At 46.5% G+C, this 16,226-nt stretch overlaps 1 protein-coding gene across 2 annotated transcripts in view; it reads left to right on the forward strand.

Annotated features, from left to right (window-relative positions):
* Nucleotides 1–386: 386 nt before the first annotated feature.
* SPSB1 (splA/ryanodine receptor domain and SOCS box containing 1) overlaps nt 387–16,226 on the forward strand; it is a 35,593-nt gene continuing 19,753 nt past the window's right edge. The window contains exon 1 of one of the 2 annotated variants that reach the window (XM_089684332.1): nt 387–478. The gene's annotated coding sequence lies outside the window, so the exon portion shown is untranslated. The other variant, XM_089684331.1, reaches the window with a different exon arrangement.

The raw sequence follows: 16,226 nt of genomic DNA on the forward strand, positions 1-16,226 counted from the left end.
AATGTAACATTTGGCAGCACCCCCCCTTCCTGTGACCAGCAATGAATGTGTTCCTGGAATTTCGGAGAGTTCCTGAATCTTCTTTCAGGTCTCTCAGACTGGAAGGGTTCCTTCTCCCAGCTGCCGTCTTGCGATCTCTCTGTATCGGCGGTCATTGCAGGAGGTGGTGCGGTGATTCTCCCAGACTGTCCCCTCTCACTCCACAGACCAATGGGGAGCGGCACGGGTTAATGACACAACTGCTTAGCAGTGCTACACGTGTTCTACGGTAGCTGGGCGGGGCGTGAGAACATTTGGGCGGGAGAACAGCTGGATGGGCGGGGCTGTCTGCCGGTTATTAGTGGAAGCTGGCGTAGGCCTCCGTTGGACTGGCAAATTGGAAGGCGGAGCTTCTGGTGGGAGGGCGTGGCTCTGAGGTGACTGGTGATCTCGCGAGCGTGTCCTAGCTGCACTCCGCCTCCTTGGTCGGCGCCTCGGGGTGAGTGATCGCTGCCAGTGAGGGGAGACGGGCGGACTGACCTGGGAGGAGGGCGGGGAGCTGGCTGGACTCAGCCCTGCAACGGTGTCCATCAGAGCCAGGGCCGCCGGTGTAGCCGCTCAGGGCGGCCGCTACTGTCCGCGCAGACACGGGGAGGCCCCGGTGAGTAGCCGCTGTTCAAGGGGGTGAGGAGAGAGCTGGACGGGGACGGCTGTGTGTGTTCTCGGTAATCGCCGCCGTCCATGGAGAGGAGGGCGCTGTGTATGGGGAATACTCACGGCGGAGATACCTCCTGGGGGGCCCCACATCACCGCTCTGGGGTGGAACAGGGAGACCTCCGGGGGGCAGATATGGAGACCTCCTGGGGGAGGAAGCGAACATAGAGACCTCCTGGGGGGGCGCAGTCATGGAGGGGGGGAGGCAGACCTGACTGGCTTTCATGTTGGGATGGTCTAAGATGGAGATAGGAGACGACCTGAGGGCCCATCCATGGACATCCTAGTGGAGATGTGTGACCTGATGAAGGTGCTGTATGAGACCTGACTGGGGGGGGGGGAAATGCATGCGATGATGGAGCCTGGTGACCCCATTGAGGGCTGAACATGGACATACTGGTCCTCATGGACAGATGGAGCTGGGTGATCTCCTCCTGAGTGAAGGTGTCATATGTGACTGCACTGGTTCTCCAGTTGGTGGGGGATGGGGGCATATAGATGGAACCTGGGGGCAGAGGGGCCCTTATGCGTCCTGGCTTGTTCTCGTGTTTGTAGGTATGAAGAATTCCTGGGGACATCTACAGCACTCCATGAGTTTCCTGGCTATCAGGTCGGGGGTGCAGAGAATTCCTGAGGACCTATATGGCAAAACATGGGTTTTCCTGGCTTTCAGGTTGGGTTTACAGATGAGGATCACAATATCTGGAGGGGCCACACATGGACCTACAGACCCAAGACTGGGGTGTAATGGAGACGGGACACAATGAAGGTGCTATACATGATCTGACTGTGTAGGGTGGGGGGGCTGGGATGGAAGCATGAGGTTCTGAGGGGCCAGACTGGGGTGTAGTGGGGACAGGGTACCTGATAAAGGTGCTATACATGACCTGACTGTTGGGTGGGTGAGGGGTGCAGTGATGTAGCCTGGTGACCCCATTGAGGGTTGTAAATGGACATGCTGGCTGTTGGTGACAGATAGTGCTGGGTGATCTCCTCCTGAAGGTACCATGTATGACTGGTACTGCGGGGGGCACAGAGATGGAACCAGTGAGTTGAGGGGCTCATAAGTGTTCTTGCTTGCTCTCAGGTTGTGGTTGCAGAGACTTTCCAGAGACCTGTATGGCAGTACATGTGTATGGCAGCTCTTAGGCTGGGGGGTATAGAGGAGGAGCCTGGTGAGCCCTAGAGGCCCACACATAATTGTACTGCATTCGAGTTTGGGTTGCAGAGCATAATCCTGCCCACTCTCCATATGGCTGTCTATGACCTTTCTGCCTTTCAGATTGTAGGTACAGAGAAGAATCCAGAGAACCTCTAAATGGAGGTACATTACTTTCCCTGCTCTCAGGTTGGGGTACAGAGGAGAATCCAGAGACCCTGTAAATGGTAGTACATTACTTTCCCTGCTCTCAAGTTGGGGGTACAGAGAATAATCCAGAGACCCTGTAAATGGTGGTACATTACTTTCCCTGCTCTCAGGTTGAGGGTACAGAGAAGAATCCAGAGACCCTTTAAATGGTAGTACATTACTTTCCCTGCTCTCAGGTTGGGGGTACAGAGAAGGATCCGGAGACCCTCTAAATGGTGGTACATTACTTTCCCTGCTCTCAGGTTGGGGGTCCAGAGAAGGATCCAGAGACCCTCTAAATGGTGGTACATTACTTTCCCTGCTCTCAGGTTGTGGGTACAGAGAAGAATCCAGAGACCCTCTAAATGGTGGTACATTACTTTCCCTGCTCTCAGGTTGGGGGTCCAGAGAAGGATCCAGAGACCCTCTAAATGGTGGTACATTACTTTCCCTGCTCTCAGGTTGGGGGTCCAGAGAAGGATCCAGAGACCCTCTAAATGGTGGTACATTACTTTCCCTGCTCTCAGGTTGTGGGTACAGAGAAGAATCCAGAGACCCTCTAAATGGTGGTACATTACTTTCCCGGCTCTCAGGTTGGAGGTCCAGAGAAGGATCCGGAGACCCTCTAAATGGTGGTACATTACTTTCCCTGCTCTCAGGTTGTGGGTTCAGAGAAGGAGCCTGAATCTCCGGAGGGACAGAGGTGAGCATACTACCTCTGAGGTTGGAAGGACAGAGGTGGAGTCTGGTGCCCACCTTAAGAGCTTGTCATCAGCCCAGCTTTCTTGTGGTGGGGGACATGGATACTGGTGACCTGAGGGCTAACACATGTTCTCATTGGCTGTCAGAGTAGTGATGGAGGAGCTTGGGCACATTCTGGCCTTTCTGTTGTATTCCATGTGTCTTAAGTGCTGGGCTACTGCTCACTGTCTGAGCTCAGGAGAGCAGAGGCTCTTGCTTTATTCCAGAAGGTGCCTGAATGGTGTCCTCCTGGCATGGGGGTGAGGTTCAGAGCGTGCTGATGCTCTTCTGGCATACGAAATGGCAAGTGCTCCTGGTATGGGGGAATAGAGCCTCCAGCTGGCTTGAGGGTTACTGGATGGTCCCCTTCCTAACATTAGGGTCTGGTTGTGACCACCTACCCTGTGGTAGAGCCAGAGCCTAGTAGGTGGTGTTGGGTTGTGGTTCTTGGCTAGGTTGTGTTTCCCTCACATGCTGCGTTTCGTTCAGTTGAGAATTGTTTGTACCAGGTGTGTTAATCTGCATTGACCAGCATTGCTGAGTGTAGGGGCAACAGTAAAGGCTTGTGTTCTACAGGCCCTGCTCACGCTATAAGGGTGCTCTGCCTATAAATGCAGCATGTTTGTGTCCTTGTGCATTGCAACAAAGTGCATCGGGGTTGGAGGAATGTCATGTTTTTGCCATTTCAAAAAGTTAGACAATGTGTGTTGTAACAATGAACCACCCCTTCACAAAACATACCAGTGGGCATGTTGTATACACAGCATTACGCACAGCTGCTGAGCCCTGAAGAGCAATAGGCAGGTCATTGCAGAGCTTGCAATGCTATAAGGAATCCTTTAAAAATTCCACATTTAGGAATGCAACAAAATTCAAAGCAGCTTTTCCACTACGAGTGAGCTTTGAGGGATATTCCAGTTTTGTAGTTTGAGTGGCAATCCCAGTACCAGAGCTCTGCCTTCATACATAAAGGGAGAGAGCAGGGGCCTGGCTTGTGTCCTATTGCTGTTCTCCCTACATGTAGTGCAGAAACCTTTGAGTGTCCTATCATTCTACAGAGCCTGGCTTCACATATTGTATTGGAGCCTCATGGTGAGGAGGTTAGTATTGGTGTCTGGAATTCTGCAGAGCCTGGAGGTAGAGTATGGAAGCCCTTCAGATAAAGGTGCCAGATGGGTGTCCTGGTTCAGGGGGACAATGGATATGCTGATTATATTCTCTATGATCTGGCAGTAGAAGGGGCTGGGTGACTGCCTGATTGAGAACTTTCATCGGATGCTATTGGTATAGGTTTGTATGAAAGTTTTTTTGTTTTTCCTTCCTAGGTAAGGTGTGTGTAGTATGACAGTGTAAGAGAAATTTGCAAGGCTGGTTTCACTCTACTGTGCTGTGGTTTGACCACAATGCAGGTGTACCCAGTTTTTGTGCTATTAACCTGTGGTTTCTCAGACTTTCTATTTGCAAATTTTTGGTGCATTTTATAAAGGCACACTGGACAGCTGTAGAACCCTGCTGCGGTGAGCACATCGCTGGATCAAGGGACAAGCTAGTGGCTTTTTTTATGTCAAAAGCTACAATTTTTGTAGCTGCGTTTTTTTTTTTTTTTTTTTCCAACAGGAGACTGGAGCTCTGCTTTAACATTTTGTTTGCACATGTCTGCACGTCAAATACTGATCTGCAATACCGATTTGTGGTCTGTTTTTTTTTTTTTTTTTTTTTTTCCCATTTAGACCCCAAAAAAGATATCAACATACTTAATGTTTAGTGGGTAAGAAACGTAATCTGCCTAACATGACCTGTTCTTTTTACACCTGCCAAATGTTTCTGCACTTAATTCTTGTATGGTTTTTTTCAAGAGTTTAGTACTGGTTTTATTCCAGGAAGTGTTATGTGGACAATGCAATGGGTAGAAGGAATCTGAAGTGGTCAGGTAACTTTCAATGTGATGTAAATGCTGGTGTAGAAGTACACAATGCAGGATATGTATTATGGCAATCTGACTGGTTATAGGTCATCTTACTTGGTCCAGCAAGAGAAATTGTTTTGGATGGTAGGAATGGACTAAACACTACTTGCATTTCTACTGGTATGTGGCTCCATTAAAGAATAACATCACATGTAATATGCTCCTGACTGGCCCCCTACATACAATATCTCAGTACTAATAAATGGCACTGCAAATGTTTTATATATACACCCCGTAGAGTTTTAATTGGCTTAAAGTGTAACTAAAGGCAAAACTCTTTAAAGTTTTGGCTAGAGTGAGGAGGGATTAGAACACCAGTTAGTTTGTATTGCTGTCTGTGTCCCCATTAGGGAGATTCACCCTCTTTGTCCTGTTTACCATTATCATTGAAAGTAAAAGAATCCCACTTTTTGGGTTACCCCAGAACAGTTTAATAGAGGGGAAATGTTCCAATGGGAAACTAGTTCAGGTGACCAGGGAGTCCCCAAGGAATTCCCTTAATTTGAATTTCCTCTCTTCCTGTTTGGCTGTGGGATAGAAAGTGAAGGGAAATATCCGCAATGGCACACGGGTAAGAAAAATCTGGCATGGGTTATAACACTTTCTATCAAAGATTTGCCCTTAGTTCTACTTTTAAAGAAGTTCACCTTTTAGTAACATGTTACACCTGTGTTTGGGGTGTAATATGTTGCTATGTAGCACTGAGCAAGGCTGCAATGCTTTGCAGGCTCTTGGGGGGGGGGGGGGGGGGTTTAACGCACTTTTTCTCCAATCTAGGTACAATGGTGGGAACGTCTACAATAGTATCAGGCAGCAGTAGAAAGTGAGAGCTAGCTCGATGTTACAAAAAATGGCACACCGCCCGCACTGGAAAACGCAGCCGTTCTGGGAACCGAGGTTCCCGTGCAGGGGCTTCTTCCCTGCGTGGCACGGGAGACCATTCAAATGAATGGGCTCTCGTGCCAATGCAAAATGTGGCCTGCACAGCCGCATATATGTGAACCGAGAGTTAGGGTTGATTTTACTAAAACTGGAGAGCGCAAAATCTGGTGGAGCTCTGCAAAGAAACCAGTCTGCTTCCAGGTTTTATTGTCAAAGCTTAGTTGAACAAGCTGAAGGTAGATCTGTAAATGACATAACTAAAACTACAAACGGCCACTGGCATATAATTCTCAATGAACTGCGGCGAGGGAACTGGTAAGTGCTCTCGTAATTCATTGAGTTTTCCTACAGTTCAGTAGCTGCCTTTCCATATGACCTACAGGTAGACAGCTGTACTGAATGTCTGCCGGATTCTGGCATTGCATCCGTGATCTGCTCATTGTGAGTAAAATACACATTTATTTTACCTGTGAAAAGATACTTTTATATAAAAAGTGAACTCGTTAAGTAGTCTTAGATATGCATGTAGTGTTGATAAAATTTACTATGCTAACCAGGGGCGGACTGACCATTTGGAAACTCTGGCACTGCCCCGGGTCAGTAGGGGGCTCCATGAGGTGCCCCTGGTACTTTTTTCATAGGCTTTTTTGAGTGTGGGCAAGGACACAGGGGCCCCATGATCCCCTATTGCTCGGGGGCCCCATGATCCCCTATTGCTCGGGGGCCCCATGAGTTGTCTGTCCACCCCTGATGCTAACCCTTCCTTGATTGCATCTTGATTGATGCGTACAAAGCTGTCCACCATACTGCCCCGAACTACATCACTGACCTAATATCCAAGTACCGCCCAGCACGCACACTCTGCTCCTCACAAGACCTTCTCTCTAGTTCCCTGGTCTCCTCCTCCCATGCTCGCCTCCAGGACTTCTCCAGGGTGTCACCCATCCTCTGGAACTCCCTGCCCCAACCCATCAGATTATCACCTACTCTCCTCTCCTTTAGGCGCACCCTGAAAACCCATCTCTTCAGGGAAGCCTACCCCACCCCCTGCTAACTTGCCGACCTCCTCCACTCTTCCTACCACTCCATCCCCCACAGCTATCTCCTCCTGTGCCACCATCCCCTCCCTCCTAGATTGTAAGCTCGAAAGAGCAGGGCCCTCGATCCCCTCATGTTTTGCATTGTATTGTTATTGTTCTGTCACATGTTCTGTCCCCCTTTGTAATGTACAGCGCTGAGCGAACTATTGGCGCTTTATAAATACTGTATAATAATAATAATCTGCTCAAAGAAATCCAGGCTATTGTATTTAGTAGATGAGATTACTTCTCTTTATGCAAACTAAAAAAAATCCCTTTGCATTGTGACGGGTTTACCACTACGGATCAAATCTAGTGTTCTCTAGCTAAACAAAACAAATCCTGCATTCTAAAAGCATTGGAGGGTAGTGGTAACGGAGGAGGAGGAATATCCAACCATCTGATTTTTTTTTTTTTTCCCTCCTGAGAATGGATGACCAGAGGGGTCAGGAGAGGTTGCAGTGTGCATACAGACATAAGAATGTTGGTTCATTTGTAACCAGCCAGACTGGGACAAGATCATATGTCCTGGGCACTTTGTCTAGAATCGGCTTTCCTGGTAAGGAATAAGCATTACCGACCTACCCCATTTCTGAAAATAGCACAGAGTACTTTTGCTAAGTATGACATTTCTGTCCTCCATCCAGCCTAGGCAGCTTCGGTCATATGACTCTGGTGCCCAATTGTTGCAGAAAGGGTCAAATTTATCTTCAGCTGCATTACATGTGAGGTGACCATCGCCATAGAGTTTTTTTCTAGGTTGGGCAGGCTTTTCACGGTTTTGCTTTTGGTGTTTCTATTGGCAAACCTTTATTTTGAATAAAATGGGGGAAAAAAGTTAGAACCCCTATCCTGTTACAGCTATCTGGGGCTCTGTTAGATTCCTTTCGCTTTCTGTTCTGGGGACAAATTTATTATCCAGGAAGTGAAGATGGGAAAATCTGCAACAAGGAAACTGACAGCAATTAAATGCTGAAAGGAGTTGCAACATTGTACCTATTTACTTAATACAAATTCTAATCCCCCCTCCCTTACTGTCAAACTATAGAAGTTTTGGCTATAGATACATAATGTAGAATAGCAACCAGCAACTGTGTTTTGCATCTCCAGGCAAATGTGCCAAGTTTTGGGTAGACTTGGGAGGAATAATGCTTGGTCTTTCCTGGACCTTGTAATTCTGTCCTTGTGACGGCAGGACAAATGAGCAGTTGTTACCAGGACAGGAGTAACCTGCTTTAAGCCTTCCCCATTTTACAGTAAAATTGACGTGTTGCACTCTGCTCGGCTGAGTAGATTTCCTATGGCTTCCTGTCCTCGCAGTCCTCATGGGGAACATGTAAATAAACCTTCCATGAAGCTCTTTGCTATTCGCACTGTCCAAAATTAACGTTTTGGCTGGGATTGAGTTTAAGGCAAGCCTTTATGCCTAGTACACACTGAGAATCTGGCAAATTAAGGTGCGTGTCGTGATGTAATGGACAATGGTATTAACTTGTATGAATATTCTTGACTGGCAAATGTAGCTACGTACTGGCATAGTGGAAGTGTAGGGTCATTCTTTGCTTCTGATCATGCATGTGGATTTTTTTCTGTTCAAATATTTCTGTAGGTTTACTGTACACATTGAGGGAAATCAAACATTGTGTTCACATATGATAAAGATTTTCTAGCTTGAACCTTCAGTTTGTCATCCAAACAGTCAAATCAGCTGTTGAAAGCACTAATGATCAGATAATTGATTGTTCCTCGTATGGACATGTTTGTAAGATTTTCTGATCCTGTGGATGAATCTATTTTCTCATCTTCCACCATGAGTGAAGGCATGGGGGACCATTCCTGGACAAGAAAATGTGGTGATTAGCTGCATTAGGCACAGGCAGTAATTGAAAATCCGACATGCTGGTTGTATCCAGGTCGATACAATCGGCCTGCCCATAGATGGATTGAATCTCGGCAGATCCCTTCTGAACAGGCCAAGATTTGATCAATCTATGGCTGGTTTTAAAGAATGCTATAGTGCCTTAAACGTATTCATACCCCTTGAAATTTTCCACATTGTCATGTTGCAACCAAATACGTAAATGTATTTTATTGGGATTGTATGTGATAGACCAACACAGTGACACAATTGTGAAGTGGAAGGGAGTTGATAAATGGTTTTCAAATTGTTTTTACAAATATCTGATGTGTGGCGTATTTCTATTCAGCCCCCCTTTGTAGAAGCACCTTTTGTTGAAATTACCGCTGCAAGTCTTTTTGGGAATGTCTTTACCAGCTTTGCACATAAAGAAATTTTTGCCCATTCTTCTTTGCAAAATAACTCAACCTCTGTCAGATTGGATGGAGAGTCTCTGGCAAGACCTTTTTCTGGGCCTTTCGACACATGAATATGCTTTGATCTAAACCTTTCTATTGTAGCTCTGGCTGTATGTTTAGGGTCCTTCTGCTGGAAAGTGTACCTCTGCCCCAGTCTCAATAACTGGCCCATGACCAGTTGTGGTTTTCTCCATGCCACCCAGATTGCCTGAGGGACTGTCAGGACTCCCATCTTTCAAGGGTTTCCCTATGGGGGGTAGGTGTAAGAGGGTGAGAAACGCCAGGCCAAAGGGTCAGCATTGCCTTACTGGTGGTTTTTGGCAGTGGAGGTCAGATAGGCCACCTTGATCCCTCCTTGGAAGTGGGCAGGAGGTGATCCGCTCCTGCTTATTCTGAGCCCAGGCAGGGGTTAGGCGACAATGGGTACATCTCCATGGTGGCTCTGGCAGGTGGGGTGTGTTCCTCTGTGGCCGGGTGCTGCTTGTCCCAGAGGCGCTGGCACATCACTTCCAGAGTGAGATAATGTCCCAACACCTTAAAGGCCTAGGGAGGAAGGCAGGGCCGGCTGTTACATGTTGATGCTGCTACAGGTGCTAGGATGAGCTCCACACAGCCCAAGGATGCAGGGGGACTAGTTTGAGTTGCTCTGGAGGAAGAAAGTCCCAACAGGGCAAGTAGCCACCTGGGGTGTCCACGGTGTCAATCTTGGAACAGAGCATCTGGGTGGTGGTGTTGCCTAGTGGTCTGGGGCACAGCAGGAGTGCAGTGTTTGTTCTCGGGGTGAGTGCTACATGGTGAAGGTGTACATTTACCACCAGGGCTCCTGTTTCTTTGACAGGCTAAGCCGCTTAAAGACCTCTTTCCGAAAAGCGCTGTGCCAAGTGTGAAGCGAAGCTGCCTTCGGAGTACACAGCCGCCTTGTAAATGTGTTGCCTGTTTACTGATTCAAAAGTTTGCGTAAAGGATGCCTGCCTTTATCAGTAAAATGTCCTCTACCTATTAAGAAGTTTAAGAAACTGACCAGACCTCAAAATGACCACTGCTCCAGTCGGCCTTCACCCATAGCTTCACCAAGATTGGCAGTTTCAGGGTCTCAGGATGCCTTAGTAGACAGGGCAGAGAGCCTTGCAACTAGTGACGCCGATGCATCTACTTCAGACTGAGCAGGAAGAGACCCCAAGTTTGAATTATCTCTGAATGTGATGGTTCTCACATGGGGGCCATTTACGAGACATTAGAAATTTGAAGAGGAAAAAGGTCAACCCTCAAAACATGACATGTATCAGGTTCTACAGAAAAAATGTCTAAGGGGTTTCCAGTCCCCCCAGGTGATGCATGATGTGGTACTTGAGTGGACGGACCCTGAGTAAAATCCATTCTTTGCAGCCAGTCACAAAAGGAGATTTCCATTTGAACATCCTCAGGCAGTATGGAATAAGTATCCAAAACTGGATGCTCCCCTCTGCAGGGTCAGTCAGTGCTCGACTTTGAAGACATGGGACACTTGGCTGAACACCACAATTTGTGTTGGATATATTTACTGTAATTTTTTTACCTGCACTACATTAATCTTGAATGTTGGTGATAACACTAGTTTTATTTGCTTTAGGGGTCAAAAGTCAAAATTACACATAATGTAGATAATGGCAGCTTTTATTTTTCAAAATACTGTTTGCACAATGCTTTAATCTTCAAATCCTTTTACAAATGTTTATATACACCAGGTTACCTTTTTAGTTTTTGTGATTAAATAGTGATTAGTCTTTGACTATAAAACTCGGTGATGCTGCTGGATTAGAACATAATTGGTCCATGTATTGGCAGACTTTGCATGCAGTGTGAGCCAAAATATTGTATGTAAAGTAACTGGGAGCGTCTTGGCAACAAGACTGGGCAGGGGAATGCCATCTTTGGGATGGTCAAAGTGGGCTTCCAAAGGTACATAAATACCTACAGCTGGATACACTGAGCCCCGCTGAGTTGAACGAAAGAAAACTGTACCAGGCTTACCACTGACAAGTGCATTATTCCATATTCAAAAATGAGGTTTTGTTTATCTACTGGCACGATTTTATCTGCTTAAGCTTCCCCTTTCACTGCCAGAGTCAACTTTTTATTTACTTTTTTGCACACGTTTAAAAAATCACTTTAGACCTGGAGATTGCACAAAACACCCAAACATTTTATATTTTCTGAAAGCACACCCTAGAGAATAAAATGTCTGATCTTCTCTCCCCTCCACCTGCCATGTCAGCCTGGAGATGGACAAGTGGAGCCCCAGAGTACATGGCAGGAACACGCACATTTTACCGAGGGCTGAGGAACTGCTTCCACCTGACGGGCAAGAGTCTGCCTGTCAGTTTTAGACACAATTCCCCATGGCTGCAGCCACCGGATTATGTGTAAACCCCCCCTGATGTCCGGTCCCTACGATGTACAGACCTGGCTGCAAAAGGGTTAAAGGTGACTTAACCCTTTAAGGTTTAAGTAGGTTACATTATTCAGCTTCTAAAGCTGTACCTTAGTTTAAATGCCATACCTGTGGATCTATTGCAGCATACCCAGACCCTGTCCAAAAACTCAGCAACCCCATGTCCTGCCCAACATCTAGGACACAATCTGTTCAGCGCTCATCCTGACACAAGAACAAGCACACTTCTGTGCTTTAGGGGTCAGTTCACACCATGCCCATACCTGCTGCAGATCCCAAATGTGCTGCATTGTGCACGCCGTTTGAATTGCACAGGAATGCAGTGCGTTCTGTTCAGTTCAGCTGTGAACTGGCCCTTAAATTACATATGCTGTGCATTTTGCCAGAATTCAGATCTTGCCTGCACATATATCCATAGAATTAAAGGATGGCTAAATAAAAGTGACTGTTAACCTTCCCCTTGTAAAACAACCCATTCAGTTTAGGAAATGAAAGTTAAAAAATTTCTCTGTATAGGTATAAAGGACTGCTCAGCTGCATGGAGGAGAGGAAAAACAGCAGTACACTGGGCTTCTCAATGATAGGCTGTGCACGGGGGCGGGGGGGTTGTAGAAGTCTCCTTGGAGGAGAGCAGGCTGAGTTCTCAAGCACAGGTAGAGAACGGACCATGCTTTGATCTCATGCCTAGTGTGGTCAGCTTTTAATAGGAAAGCAGATGGTCTGGCAAGAAGCCAGGGATTTCAGATGGGAAGCAATACAAAACTTGATAATTTATTGCTATAGCGTGACACAATTGGATCTCCTCACTGTACTGTGTTTGTTTTTTTTTTTTTTTTTTTTTTTTTTACAAGCTGGGGTGAATTCAGGAATCGGAAGTGGGCTAAAAGTGATTTATTACATATTAGAGCTGTCCACAAACTCCTCATATTAAAAATCGCCCATCTATACATGCCTCCATGCTTTTTATTGAAAAATCTTTGAAAACTTCCTCTAATTTCTAGCTGTAGCCATCTTGCGTAGGGGCAGATTCTTGCAGTATTACTTCTGGAATCCGTTTGCCGTTAGTGAGGGTGCTGCTGAGCGCACTTGTAGTTCATTGATTTTCTGCTCTTCAGTAACTGTCCCCCTGTGCAAGGGTATGGCCAGACGTCTGTACAGTGTCTGCACAAAAAATGCACATTTTTACCTGCACAAGTGCAATAGTTAATGAAAATTGGGAAAGGATAAAGTTTAAAGGATCAATTCACTTAAAGGAGGGCCTATGAGACAGCACTCCTCCCCACCGGACAGGAAACGCATTACGCAACAGAACAAAAGGCAGTCCTCCGGGCCCCAGCCTCAGTATTTAGGGTTTCCTGTGGATGGGGGTAACCTGTTTCCTGGAACCATGTGGAGGTTCTTTATAGGGCTATCTGGAAGCTCTTTTGGAGGGACTCTTCAGGGGGACCTTGTCTTGTGGCCTTGCAGCTATCCCCTCTTTTGCCTTGGGTGGGGTTTGCTGTCTGTCCTGCTTCAACATAGCCTGGCGAGGGTTGAACCAGTGCAACTTCCCTGTATCCGATTTGCTTGCCTATTTCCTCCGAGCAGTTAAAAAAAAAAAAAAAAAAAAATAGAAGAAAATGTCCAGGTCTCTAGGCATGACGTAATGTATGAGGGCCTACAGAGCAGGAAACACGGTTTTTCCTGTACATAAATCTGATGGAGGCTTTTGAATTTGAATGGAAAGATCTGGGGCATAAGCATTTCTTTTCGAATAGTCTCAAGAGGAGATTTCCTTTTGATGAGGGGGGTTAAGCATCCATAAAACTAGGTTCCAAACACGCGCCTTTCAAAAGTTTCTAAGGGATCCGACCTGGTGTTTGAGGACATGGGGGGGTCCTTAACTCCTTGGCACCAGGCATACACAAATATACAGCCTCTCAGTGGCTGGGCCTTGGCGCCAAGGGGCCGCATATTTGCATTCTCAATATAAACAAGATGTGGCGAGAGCGTGTTCCTGGCACATTACCAGAGCCTCATAGGTCCCAATTGCTACTTGCTGTCAGAAGCTTTCTGATCATGTGACTGCCAAGGCAGTCACACGACCGTAAACACCACCCTGCCTTTCAGCATCACAAACCCCTTAAAGGGCTGGGAGATGCCAGCGCCAAGGGGTTGGATACTATGGGGGGGGGGGGGAGTAGGTGGTTTTTCTCAAAAGGGCTTGGGATTCTACAATCACTAGTCTTAAACCGTCCATTTCAACCTGCATGCCTAGAAATTTAGACTTTACAATCTCTTCCTATGCTTTTCAAAGCAGTAGTTTTTTTGGCAGAGGCTGTAAAGATGACTACTAGATCTTCGGCCCTGGTAAATTCAGCTAAATATCACTGTGGGTTAAAACTCTGCTTTTCTCGGGAATATCTGCTTGGCCTGGGTTGTAGGAAGCTCTAGAATGCACAGCTGACAAGAAAAAAGCATTCCCGGAAGATACCAGGTTTCAGATTTTGTTCATGGCCAAAGATCCCAACCTAACCAGAGTAAGGATGCTAGGCCAAAGAAACATTGGTCAGGGAATAACGGCAAGAGGATTGTTCAGTCCTCTGCCAAAACCAATGAATTTCCTTCCAGTGGGAGGAAGATCGGGGGGCCTTTCTCCCAGCCTGAAAGACTGTCTCTTCCAGTCCTTTCATTCTTAACTTAATAAGTCAGGGCTACAGACTGGAGTTCTGCTTTTTCCCGATCCTGGGGAAGCTTTGTGACCAAAAATCTTAAGGGGGAAAAAGTCAAAGAATTGTGCCTGCAAGTAGGGGAATGGTGAATCAAAGTTTTGATTCCAGTTCCTGTAGAAGGAAGGGATTTTTGTGGCAAAAGCACTCAGGCAAATTCCATCTGATTCTGAATTCATGGTTTCTCAACAGGTCACGAAAATACAAACCCTTTTGGGATGGAGTCTTTTCTCACTGAGGTACATCCTGAGCCAGGGCTGCTTTATGGTAACCTTGTATTTAAAGTCTGCTTGCCTTCACATCCCCATTCATTCCTCTTATCAGAAGTATTTGAGGATGGCCATCACAATGGGAGAGACCCTGCAGCACCTGCAATGCAGGGTGCTCACTTTTGTCCTGTCCTTGGCTCTGAGGATTTTCTCCAAGGTTTTGGGGGAAGCTTTGGCACCCTTTGAGACTGAAAGGTGCTCTAATAGTCTTATTTCTACGATCTCCTGTTGGTGGCTCCTTCCTAACAGAAGTTGCAGAAGGATCTCAATCACTCAACCATTTGCAGTCTTTGGCCTGGGCGGTCAACTGATTTTGACTGTACAGAAGAGATTTCTTCCCACAGACAAGCAGGGCAGTCATGCACCAGGTATCCAGGTGGTTTTCAAACCAATCTCCTAGTTTCCATGAGGGAAATTTCAGCAGTAGTAGGTCTCATGACAGCATCTCAGCGGTTCCTTGGGCCTGGTTTCATCAGAGTCCTTTGCAACTTTTTCACCTCAGTGCCTGGAACAATATGAGGGACACACTGTAAAATTGGGGTCCTCCTCCCTCGGGAGGTCTATTGGTCCCTTTTGTGGTGGAGCATGGAGACTCATCTCTCCAGGGGTGTAGAATGGATCTGGTCCACTTCCCTAAGGATGACTATGGACACCAGGGCTGGGGAGCACACTTACAAGACAAAATAGCACAGGGCCAGTGGTCTTTGACCAAGGTCAGATTTTCCTCAAACCAAAGGGAGCTCTTGGCTGTGGAAAGGGCGTTGAAAAATGTTCTAATTCTTCTGAAGGGTCATCATTTGCACATTCTCACAAGACAACAGCAACATGGTGGCTTACATCAATAAACTGAGGCACAAAGTCTCCGCTTGCAGGCTATTGCGGAGAAGATACGGAGTTGGCTAGAAACAAATCTAGCATCAATCTCAGCCATACATTTTAAAAGGCTCTCAGAATGAGTTAGCAGATTTTCTGGATTAAGCAATTTGCCAGGAGGAATGGGCCCTCACCAAAGGTTTTCTCTGGGCTCAGATATTTGGGGCTAGCTGGAGATGGACCTATTTGCCTCACAGGTGAATGCAAGGGTGTTGCATTTTTTTTTTTTTTTTTTTTTTTTTATGAATCCAGGGGATGCAGCAGTAGTCATAGATCTTGCAAATGAAGCGTTCCAGCAAGAGAAGTTGCATCTTATACCGAGCTCTGTATTGGCCAAAGCGCCCTTGGTTTGCCCTTCTGCAGTCCCTTTTTTTTTTTTTTTTTTTTTACCCAAAGAGGGAAGATCTTTTAACCTAGGGTGTTTGTCCAGGCTTGGACATGTTCAACCTGGCAGCATGGTACCTGAAGAGCAGCTGTTGAAACAAGGTTTTTTTTTTAGATTGTCAAAAATACATTGGTTAACTGTAGAAATCTGGTTACTAGAGCTATCTATTTTAAAGTAGTTGTAAAGGCTCAAGGTTTATCTCCATGCATTCACCTTGAAAATGCAGGCACCAGCCTTGGGAGCCTTTCTAAGTTTCCTTCCTTGAAGATGTGATGGTGGCCCAGTTCTTTAAGGCCGTGTCCTTGAGACTTGTGCCATTAGTCTTGTCCCTGTTGGGACCTGTCACTAATCTTGCAAGTGTTACCAGCTTAATGGATGCCTTATCCAAAAGGTTTAAATGGACTAGATGTCAGCTTGAAGATGGTATAGAGATAGGTGGGATGACGGTGAGTGCAAATCCATGTGGGGCACCAGTTTGAGCACTGTGAAGCACTTGTCGCTTTAATACTGAGTTCACAATCAATCTAGCACGTTT

Source organism: Staurois parvus, unplaced genomic scaffold (assembly GCF_062004578.1).
Source record: "Staurois parvus isolate SC_StPar_1 unplaced genomic scaffold, SC_StPar_1.0 ptg000346l, whole genome shotgun sequence".
Classification (NCBI taxonomy): domain Eukaryota; kingdom Metazoa; phylum Chordata; class Amphibia; order Anura; family Ranidae; genus Staurois; species Staurois parvus.